Raw genomic sequence first — 10,350 nt, forward strand, 5'->3', positions numbered from 1 at the left:
CTTGAGTCTGTCCTACACTGGTGCCCCAGTTCTCCTTGTGGAGGAGAAATACATTAAGGTTTCCGAGAAGCTCAAAAAGCTGCTGCAGGGGTAGGTAGATGAGGTCTTTACCTGTTACAAAGCACCTTGGACCAGCATTCTGTAGGCTAAAGTCAGGCACACAACTAAGTTTTAAAGATAACCCTACTTTGAGCAGAAGGTTGCACTAAGTGACATCCAGAGGTCCCTTCCAACCTCTTTCTATGAGGCTGAGTGCATTGAAACGTGGAAGCAACTATCTGGTCTTAGAAATGCATTCAGGCTTACGTCATTGACAGAAGCTGACAAGGTCAGATCCCAAATTAAGCTGGTTAGTAGCTATTTGCATAATAAACTCTGTAGCACCATAGCCACCCGAAGTGTGTGATAATGAGAGTTATATGCGCACATCAGGAGCATCTTCTTCCTCGAGCCCAGCTCTCAAGGTTGCATCCGGATGACAAAAGGAGTTGTCTGCTCCGGCATCAGCAGCAGGGGAAGAGCTTTCAGGCAGAGCCAACACGTAGGTTTGTACGTGGCCACAAGTCCTTTTTAAAAGTCTGTTCCCAGATGGGAACTGGCGTGTACTGAGTGGTTTTGAAAATCCAAAGCATATTTAAGGGCCTGAGGTAGAAAGAAAAAAGGAACCAGGCTTTTCTTAAAGTCTTATCGAAACAGCTGGCCATGAGCCCTTGAAAATGTGGAGTCAAGCTGTTTTGAAGACTGGGTCCATAATAAATGGCATTTAAAATATCTCCACTTAAATGTGCTACATATGTCGGTGCTGGGATTTTTTATTACCCCAAGGTCGGAAAAGTCCATTCATAAAGATCCCTGCAAACTTCTGCACAGAAACAATGTTCAGAACCACCACGTTCAAGAATTCAGTTTCTGTTGAGCCACAGTATAAAATCATGGAAATCTGTCTCGAATGGGTAGCATTTGAACATTGTCCCTACAGCACATACACCATTTATCCCCTCCTTTGTAGTGTTTAGGGCCTGTGGTTTTGGAACCAAGTAACAGGACTCGCTGTATCTTATCCTGCCTTATTTGTTGCAGACCGCATTTTGTATGCAAGGAAACAACAGACAAAATAGCCTCCGAAAGAAAGGAAGAATGAGATAGTTTCCTAAGTTGTCTTTGCCTGAGTTGGCAGCTGCTCCGCTTCATTCAGCTTTTTGTTCCCCAGTGAGTGCTGTGCGTGTGTAGCAACAATGGGGTGATGCAGTTACACCGCGGGCTCATGGCGGAGTTCCGTCAGATCCATTCATAAATACAGCCTGGGCCGGCGCGCCGAGGAAGCCAGGCCCCCCGAGGAACCGGCTCCGCAGCCTGAGGATCGCCGCCGGAGGAGCTCACGGGCCGGCGGTAGACGATCTGGTCAGAGACTTGCCCCCGACCTCCGGCGCGGAACCGGTGCTCGGCTCATACGGCTTTGTGTAACGCAGGCGGGTTGTCACGGCCTTTTTTAAAAATCTCCCTTTTCAGTATTACAGTTACAGCAGGGTAAATTCACGGCTTTTCACAGTTGCAAAGTATACCTGTTAGAGAGGGATGTTTGACTTGAAATCCCAAGCGACATTAAATCAGGGAGTATAATGGCATCAGCCCCTGGATCACCCTGCCAGTGTTTTGGCTTTACTCTCACTTTTTCCAGTTCTGAAAACATTGTTCTCTCCTGTTGCTATGAGAAATACCCACACGAGCAACAGGAAACCAACAAACAGACTGTTTAAGCAAAACAGTGGAACTGAATCTGGAGAGTGCACCGTTGAAAGTGCTGAAAAGACCGAAAAATCGCAGAGAAAACTCTGCCAACTTTCAGATGCTTCATGTTAGTCATCTTCTATATCACATTATTACAATAATGTAGCAATAGTAAGTGGAGAAATTCTGGCATAGATGTGATTTTTTTTTTTTTTGAGATGTCCATGAAATGCCCTTTGGAACAGCAAATTACAGTTTGCTGTACTTGCAGATGGAAAAACGGAGACACAGACGCTTATCTGTAATTGATGCTATTTGTTACAGTAGCAAAAATAGTCACATTTAGGAGGGAAAATACTTTTGTTTTTAAACAGCGTCCGTTAGGTGTGAGATCACTGAGATACAGTAAACGTAGTAGCTGGGCACGATATTCCCACAGCAGCGTTTCGGGCTCTTGTTTTGGAGAACGTCGGCAAGCTAAAGGCCAGCGCCCGGCACACGGAGGCCCTGCTTCAGGAAGGAATCCCTGTTTACGTCAGCAACGAAGCATGTGCTTTGGAGAGGTTTGATTTGGGGCCTAAATGTGAACCAGCGGAGGAATCCAGCCGTCTTTTGTATTTGGGAGTGCAGATGACGCGTTCCACGCTGGAATTTATGTAAATCCCAGCCCTTTAATGCACGTCTGATGGCTGCTTTCTTCGATGATCCAAGCAGTGCATACGTGACCCGTGAACAGTGCTGTCACTTCAGATGCCTCCAGCAATCTCTCTGTTTGCCATACTAGCTCCTGCACCCCAAAAAAAGTCCTTTTCTGGTTTCCCTTTTGCAGTTAGTTTGAAGAAAGAGGAAGAGATATCTACGGCAGTCATTGGGGGAGTTAAAAGCTATTTGTGAAGTAATTAATGTATACGTGGAAAACCAACCACTCTGTAACGCAAAAATGCGCTCCCAGCTTTGGGACTTCAAGCACTCAGCGAAGCACCCAGGGTTTGGGTCTTAGCTCCTCAGCCTGGTCAGGAAATGGGGGAGCGTCAAGGAGCATCCGGTCGAGTTACAGCTCGGTATTTTGCACCGTTCGTATGCGTATGTCATATATAACAACAGCCCTACTGTCACTCTCCTGCTGCTTGCAGTAAAGGGGCGTAGGGTTGCGGTTTGGCTTTTGAAAGCTCTTGAGAAAGGACCCACTCAATGGCTGAGCGGGATTGTCCTCAGCCGTGGCGTTGCCAAGCGTTTCATGACGGTGCCTTGCCGTTGGCGCAGGCTCGGCGCCGGCTGGGCTGTGGTAGCGGTGGCAGGCCCGCCGATCTCTGCCGCCTTCCCTGGGGCTACCAGGCTGAGCTCTTGGCAGCCGGATGTCCCTACGTCCCGGGGAGGGCTCTGAGATGCAGCGTCCCTTCCCTTCGGTCATTTCTCACTGGTCTGATCAAAGCTGTTCTAACGCTCGGGCTGCTGCTGGTGCTGGCCTTACTTATTCCGTCGTTGCTGATGCATGACACCTCACCACGCCGCTAAGATCTTGTCAAGGGTTGAGAGATACTTAAATTTAACAGAACTGAAATGGAACCTGTTTAACAAAGCAGTAGTTTTGCAGTCTTTGCTTTCTTCCTCAAATGCTGTCATAACACATTTTCTCTGGACACTGCTTTTCCCAAATGGGTGCCATCTTGGATGGATGGGCAAAGGCTGGGTGGCTGCATTCGGAGGGTTGCGGGGGTAAGGGTTCTTATTTCTTCTCCCAGGCAAGACCAAAAACTGAGATGCAAAAGGGAAACCTAAGAATCATGACACAACAAGCGCTGTGACCTGAGGCGCTTGTGGAAGAGGCCAGCGCTGAGTCCATCGCTGCGGCATGGCACGCCTTCCTGCCTGCCGGCGCCGGCGGGCGGCCAAGCTGTGGTGGTTGCCGGCAGGAGGAGCACATGGCCTCGCGGACCTGGGTATTACGTGGCCGGCGTGGATCCAGGGGCGCGCTGTTGTTTCTAGGCCCTGCCCTGCCTGGCTGTGAAATGAAACCGGTGGTTTAAATCTCTTCTAGAGTGGCTGTCATCGTGGGAGGAGGTGCAATAAATACCCGGCCGCCATCCCCTTATGGTCACAGAAGCTCTGGATTGATTCAAAATGGAGAAAGAGAGAAAAGCTGCATGGCTGAAGTAGTTTACCTTCTTGTGATAGCCCTCCGCTATCGGCATTTGAGAGGGGTGATCTTTTTCTTTGTGGAGAAGGTGGTGTTCTGCTACTCAGTTGCTGCAGGATCTGGTGCAGAGACCATGGCCATCCGAAAGGTACCATCTGCCAGCTTCGGTTTGGATGGTGTGCCAAAGGCGGCTTGAAAATGGCTAGATGAAGCCTATGGCAGAAACCCGAGATAAGTTACTAGAATAGTTAAAGTCTTTTCACTACTTCCCCCCCCCCTTTTTTTTTTCCCCAATTCATTAGTCCGGTCATAATCTTGCAAGATGGAGAGGATGCCTTGTACCTGTTTATCTCAGTGAAGCTGGGGAGACAGGCTGCGTGGGTCACCATGAGGCAGTCCCGCAGCTTGGAGCAGGCAGGGCTGAAAATCCCAGTGTGACCAGTGGAAAGCAAGAACCTGTTGGTTGAGTTGAGTGGGAGGCCTCCCCTAGTAGCTTGCCAACGGCATTTTCATAATAGCATTATCAACATCAGTTTAAAACTGGAAGCTGAGAGGCAGTGTAGGGCTTGTGTATTATAGAAGTGTTGAAAAGTTCAAGAAAATGAATTAATTCTGCAGGATCTTTCCTAGTGCTTGTGCTTTCTTTCAAGATTGTCATGCACGGAAGTTGAAATCCTCAATTAAAATTGACTTGAATAAGTAGATCCTGCCACAGTGCTGATGATTCCTCCTTACAGTAATTTTCGCTGCCCAGCATTTCCATCACAGCCACAAGGGTGCTCCTCATGGGACACAGAAAAGCATTGCTTTTCCTTCAAATGCGTTTCAAGTGTGCTAGTAAAATCACTAAGGGTTGAAAAAGTTTCAGAGGGGGGAAAAAAAGAAACCCCGAAATTAATTGCCTTTTTAGTTCTGTACATGCTGAAGTAAAAATAAAGCTATGGAATGGAAAGTACCTGAACTATTTTAATCATTAAAACTACTAGACCATACAGAAGAATGGGGAAGTTAATCCATGTGACACACATTTAAAGAACTTTTTTATAAAACCAACAAAGGCAACCCTACAATATTCTGAAGGAATGGCCCAGTCGCTGTATTGCAAAATCTAGGGCCATTACTTCAGTACGCTGTAGTATTCTTTCAAGGAAGATTTGCTGAAAATAGTGCAATTCTTTTTTCTCTGATACGCTTTTAAAGCTTTAATTTTCTCTTGTCAGTGCTATTTAGAGCTTGCGAAATCAAAGTCCACCAGTACAATATGTACACATGCATCAAATCCACATAAAACTTGGAGGAGTTAGGAACACTCCATCATGGGAGGGCCAGGCTGATTGTCCTGGTAGGGTTTTTCGTATTTTTTGTATTGTGTCACTTTGGATTTTCAGAAAGTTCCAGTGAAGCAAACAGAAGTGGTAGCCCCATCGGTAAAAGAAGCCGCTTGCTGTATCACACTATGACAATTGGGCTGATAAGCTACTCACAGTAAATTCTTTTTTTTCCCTTTCACCCATGAGATTACCATCCAGCCGGTATACTTCATACATCTTACGCCTAGTTGCAAACTGAGACAGTGCACAGCAAATGCGGTTTTAGGATTTTTCATGTAAGAGTACAAGCACTTTGCTCACATGTAGCATGTGCCAGGTGTAAACTTCTGCCAATTCCAGTTTATTAAAAAAGCCATTGACAGGTTTAGTTGGCATCTCATTTGGAATAAAATACGTTGCTCAAATCTGCCCACAGCATTCTGATGTTGTGCTGTGCCAGTTATCATCCGTTGTCCCGCAGCTACCACAGTGAGTGAAAACCCATCGTGTGACCTCAATACCTGAGCAGAAGCGGTGGTATGGGCTTGTGTGTGGTGTTCAGCAAACGGGGATAGTTGGCTGCTCGGGCACAGCCAGGACTGACGACGGCACAGCCGCAGCCTCAGTGGACGGGTTTGGTGTGTCTCCATCGTTGGTGCTGGAGAGTTCAGGCTGCATCAACTGGTGTGTTCCAGCTGGTTTTGCTGCATGACTGAGGTTCGCTCAGGAGCCTGGGGTTGGCTTTTTTTTTTTTTCTTGCTAGATTTTGATTGTAGAACTTGACAGCCTGTAAAATAAAGGTTTCACCGTTTTTGGTTTGTGCTGGCCAGGCAATTTCAGCCCCTGGATGGATGCTTCATAGACAAGGCTAATTAAACAGAATGTATTACTCAGTCTAATAAAAAACTGAGCTTTAGTATGCAAATAGCAACACTCTTCTAGGAAGCTATTTCATGCTGAATGCAACATGCTAGTCATTTTACCATAGTGTTCTTTGTTTCAAAGAATTCAGTGGGACTTTATTATAAAAATTCAAAATGTAAGTGCAGACCAGAGCTAATACATGACAGAAAAAATACATCAGTGGCCTGTGGATCCCATTATATAAAATCCATGCAACCTGTGACAATTCCTTTCAGGCCCCCTTCATTGGTTTTATGTATAAAATGAAGAGGTCAGAAATGACGCATTTCTCTATGGGATTACCTAGAGATTTTAGCCTCTTCATACATTAAGTGAAGCATCATATTGACCATCAGAAGTTTTTATAATAACAGTGTAAATGTCCATATATAAGAGTCTTTAGAAACGGACGAAGTTGGCTCCAGATGCTCAGGCCTTATGTTCTGCATGTCACCACCCTTCCTTCCCCAAGCCTGGCTGCAAGGAAATTGCCTCATTAAGCTCTCCAGTCTGAAGCTGCTTGTAAATATCTGTCTTTTTTTCAAAAGGACATACTATTTTGAAATCGTGCACCATTGTGCTTTAAAAGAAGAGATGTTTATATACTAAAAAAAAAGTGCATTATGAGTGTAGTCTGTAACAGGAATCTCCAAACTGGTGCCCGTGCTCGCTCTTCCCTTTGGAAGTGCCTTGACCCTTGAAGTGACTTGTTGCCGTTGCCCTCTCACAAACAGTTGAATGCTTACAACAGACCTAAAACCCACTCAAGCTAATAATAGGGGATTTTCTTTATCTGAGTTTCTGCTACCTTTTGCTAGATAGGTACTTCGGAAGAAAGGCCGAGGAATTTGTCTAGCTCCCATTGTTAAACAAGCAATTAGGGTATTAGGAAATCACTGAATCCCCCAGTAATACAAGAGCAAGCCCCAGCTATATAAAGCATTTACCTGCTTAAACAAAAGTACATATTCTTTCCTTAAAGAAGGTAGCTTTGCCAGCAGCAGCAGGAAAGTGGCAACAGAGAAGCCTTTCTCCTTACCTTTTGCTAAAAGGGAAGGGAGAACTCCATGAGGTGAGGCATGCTAAAATCTCACCTATCTGTCATGGATCTCATCACCAGAAAATCCATTGTGCTCACATTTTATTGCATCTTCAAAGGCATTTACCTCAGTCTCTCGCTTCTGAGGCTTCCTGCTCCGTGCCGAGCAAGCTCAGACTAAAGCTTCCCCAGGAGCGGGAGGCCAGCAGACGGCAGTCCCCAGCCGACGGGAGCATGAGCAGGGACGGGGTGCTCTGCCTGCCAGGCAGCTCTGGGCGGTCTGGTTTTAGGTGTGCCCTCCTCCATCAAACTCTGGCTGTAGTGAAGCCGATGCATGAACCATGTGTTTGGTAACTCTGCAGTTTTTTTGATTAACCTCCAGCTGGCACGGTTGCTGCTTGAGGAGTTCTGCAGCATGGGGTGCTGGGAAAGGCAGCGGGCGCTGGTGTGGGGATGGAGACAGGGGTGCAGCCCAGTGTGGGTCTGCCCAGAGCCACAGCCTGGGCACTAGGATGAGCTAGTGTCCTGTCTCAGGGCAGGGGCAGGACTGACCAGGCACACCAAGACCAGTGTTTTTCAACAAAGCCTTCCTGCCTTGTCTCTTGAGCAGTCATTGCTTTAGTACACCGATAATACCTGCATGCTGAGCTGACTTGACATTTCAGGTGCTTTGTGGTTCTGAGCCCCAAGGTTATTCACTGGTTGCAGATGATTGTGATTATGGCTGTGGCAGTGCAGTGGTGGTGCCCGTGAGATACCCCTGATCTTCCGAGAGCATCATTCCTGCTCACAGAGCGTCAGGATGAATTACAGGAGTGACAGAAATCTGGGCACGACCCGAGGTGGCTACAAAGAGCTTGGGGTGATCTCTGCAATACGTCTGACCCAGGAGTCGTTCCAGTGTACAGGCAAGGACTGGTGCGACCACGAAGAGGTTGCAGCATTCCCTTGCTGTGCTGTGGGCTACACTGGTGCCTGCTGGACCTTGGGAGCAGCGTGCAGTGCTCCATGAGACGAGGAGCCTGCTGCCAGTCACCTGAATTCAGTGTTCAGTGCTTCCCAGGCCGTCTTAAACAAACCTTCCATGTCCCAGCTTCCTTTGGCATCATGCTTCACTTGTTTTTTGGCTCTGCGCCAGGGGTATGGCACATACATACCACTTTTCCTATAACCTGGTTTCCAGAGGAGGCAAACGTGGGTGCCTGGGCTGGCAGGGAGCTCCTGTGCACCCCCGTGTAGCTGGGCTTAGATGCAAACGGGGGTGGTGGCTGCCTTCCTCCAAAGCACAGACCTCCTTGGTCATAAGGGCTTTGAACAAATGCAGTGGGGCAGTTTTCTGAGCCACGTATCTTGGCTGACTGTGGGCTGCATTTCTTGAGGGTATCAAAAGGTATCTGACACTCCCCCCCCCCTTCATGTGCCGTGCCAAATTCCAATTACACTTATCTTCTCAAAAAAATACAGCAATTGGAAACTTTGGTTAAGAGCTGGCTAATGTATACTTACCTTCTCAAAAAAATAGAGCAATTGGAAACTTTGGTTAAGAGCTGGCTAATGTTGGTAAAATTACCTGCTTTCTTTAATGCCTTTCCTTGGACACAGCAGCACTTTTTTTGTTGTTGTTTCTCCCCTTCCATAAAAAAGCTAGCCTGAGGCAGAGGGTAAATCGTGGGAAAGTTTAGCTCCAGTGGCTGAGACTTGGGAAAGCTGCTAGCAGCGAGAAGCATCGCTCATAGTGGAGCTTTGCCAGGCTAGGTATGGTCCAGCTGTTAACTTGACCATGGCTCCTTTCTCAGGGGCAGTCCCCCAGTCCCCGGCTCTCGGGACAGAAGGCGAACACAGGGAAGGCCCGGTCTGCCCGCCGCACGCATACGACACCGCAGCAGAGGTTTTTCATGTCGCTGTGCCCCGTACTCTGTTTCACCGTGGTGTTCTTCACCATGCCGAGGGAACAAACTCCTGAGTCAGACTGCACACGGGAGACCCGGATACTCAGGAGATTTCCATGACATCTCTCTCTGGCTTTAGCTGGTGTGATCCACATCACTCTGAATATTTTTGTGTCTAACACAGCCAGCATCTCATCCAACCCCTTTTTCCTGGGTCCGTTTGAAAAGCCATCCCTCATGGCCTCTCTTTGGCAGATGCACCTTCAGAGCATGGTTGTGATGCTTCATGATATTAAGCGGGGCGGTTTCACGACAAGGAGAGGACATGATTTTGCGGCTAGCAGCTGCTGGCTAGTAGCCAGAAAAAATGGGGTGTTCGTGACCCACCGGAGCTAATTGCACCCATCACGAACATAAATGTCGTCAGCAGAACAGATACTCTGCATTTGACGTGTTTTCCCAGCCTGGCTAGGATGACAAATGAAACCTCCGTGCATGAATATTTCAAACTCCCTTTGGGAGAGACCCAGCTCCGACACAGACCAAGGCTTCTGTGAGTTTACCCGTACCTTTATCTTTATCAGTACCTTCTCCCCTATTGTAGAAGGGCTCCACAGGGCTGCTTTAGAAGAACCCGTTTATCGTAGCACCACCTGCCCACCTACACTGTGTCGTATTGACAGTCTCACAGCCCCAAACTCCACAAGTGTGTTTATACAGTTATGGCTTGGGTTTTATTTAATTTCTGCTATAACCAAGTGTTTGTCAATGTTTCCTCACACTTTTTTTTTTAAATCTCCGTATTATTTGGTCTTCCAGCATATTATCAAGAATGTGGAACGTCCTGTAATATTTTAATAGTTGCCACTTTCATCACTGTGTCTGGTTTAAGTGTGGTGAATCCGTCACACTTACTTGTTTATTTATACTTCATGTTCATTGTGGGACTCCTAATGTGCAGGGCTCCCGAATTTGTGTTGCTGTACTGTATCCTGCTCTTTCTCAAAGTGTTCTGTGGTATAATTTGTAATGTAGTGGTCTCTGAGGCTTGGCTGTGCATTTTTGACTCGCATCTTTTTCTAGTAGCTGTCTTTGCTTTAGTATCTTCTGTGAAATATTGCCAATAACTATTCGTGGGACTGTTCAAATCGTCCTGCTCTCAGAGTGAAGGTGTGGGAGCATACCCTATACCTCCTCGTCCTCCTCCTCCTCCTCAGCTGCTGAAATCACTTTTCTTCTCTGGAATGCGCTCAGAGAATGCTAACATGGCTGCGTGTTTGGGGCTGCGTTGTTCATTCCCCTTGCGTGAATTTTCACAGATAAATGGGCCACTCTTTTGCCTTT

The 10,350-nt window shown here is 47.1% G+C and overlaps 1 protein-coding gene across 1 annotated transcript in view; it reads left to right on the top strand.

Moving 5' to 3' along the window:
- Nucleotides 1-10,350, top strand: part of CCND2 (cyclin D2) — a 33,884-nt gene that overhangs the window by 22,551 nt on the left and 983 nt on the right. The gene's annotated exons all lie outside the window — the stretch shown is intronic.

The sequence above is a fragment of the Phaethon aethereus genome, assembly GCF_964289735.1.
Source record: "Phaethon aethereus genome assembly, chromosome: 1".
Classification (NCBI taxonomy): Eukaryota; Metazoa; Chordata; class Aves; order Phaethontiformes; family Phaethontidae; genus Phaethon; species Phaethon aethereus.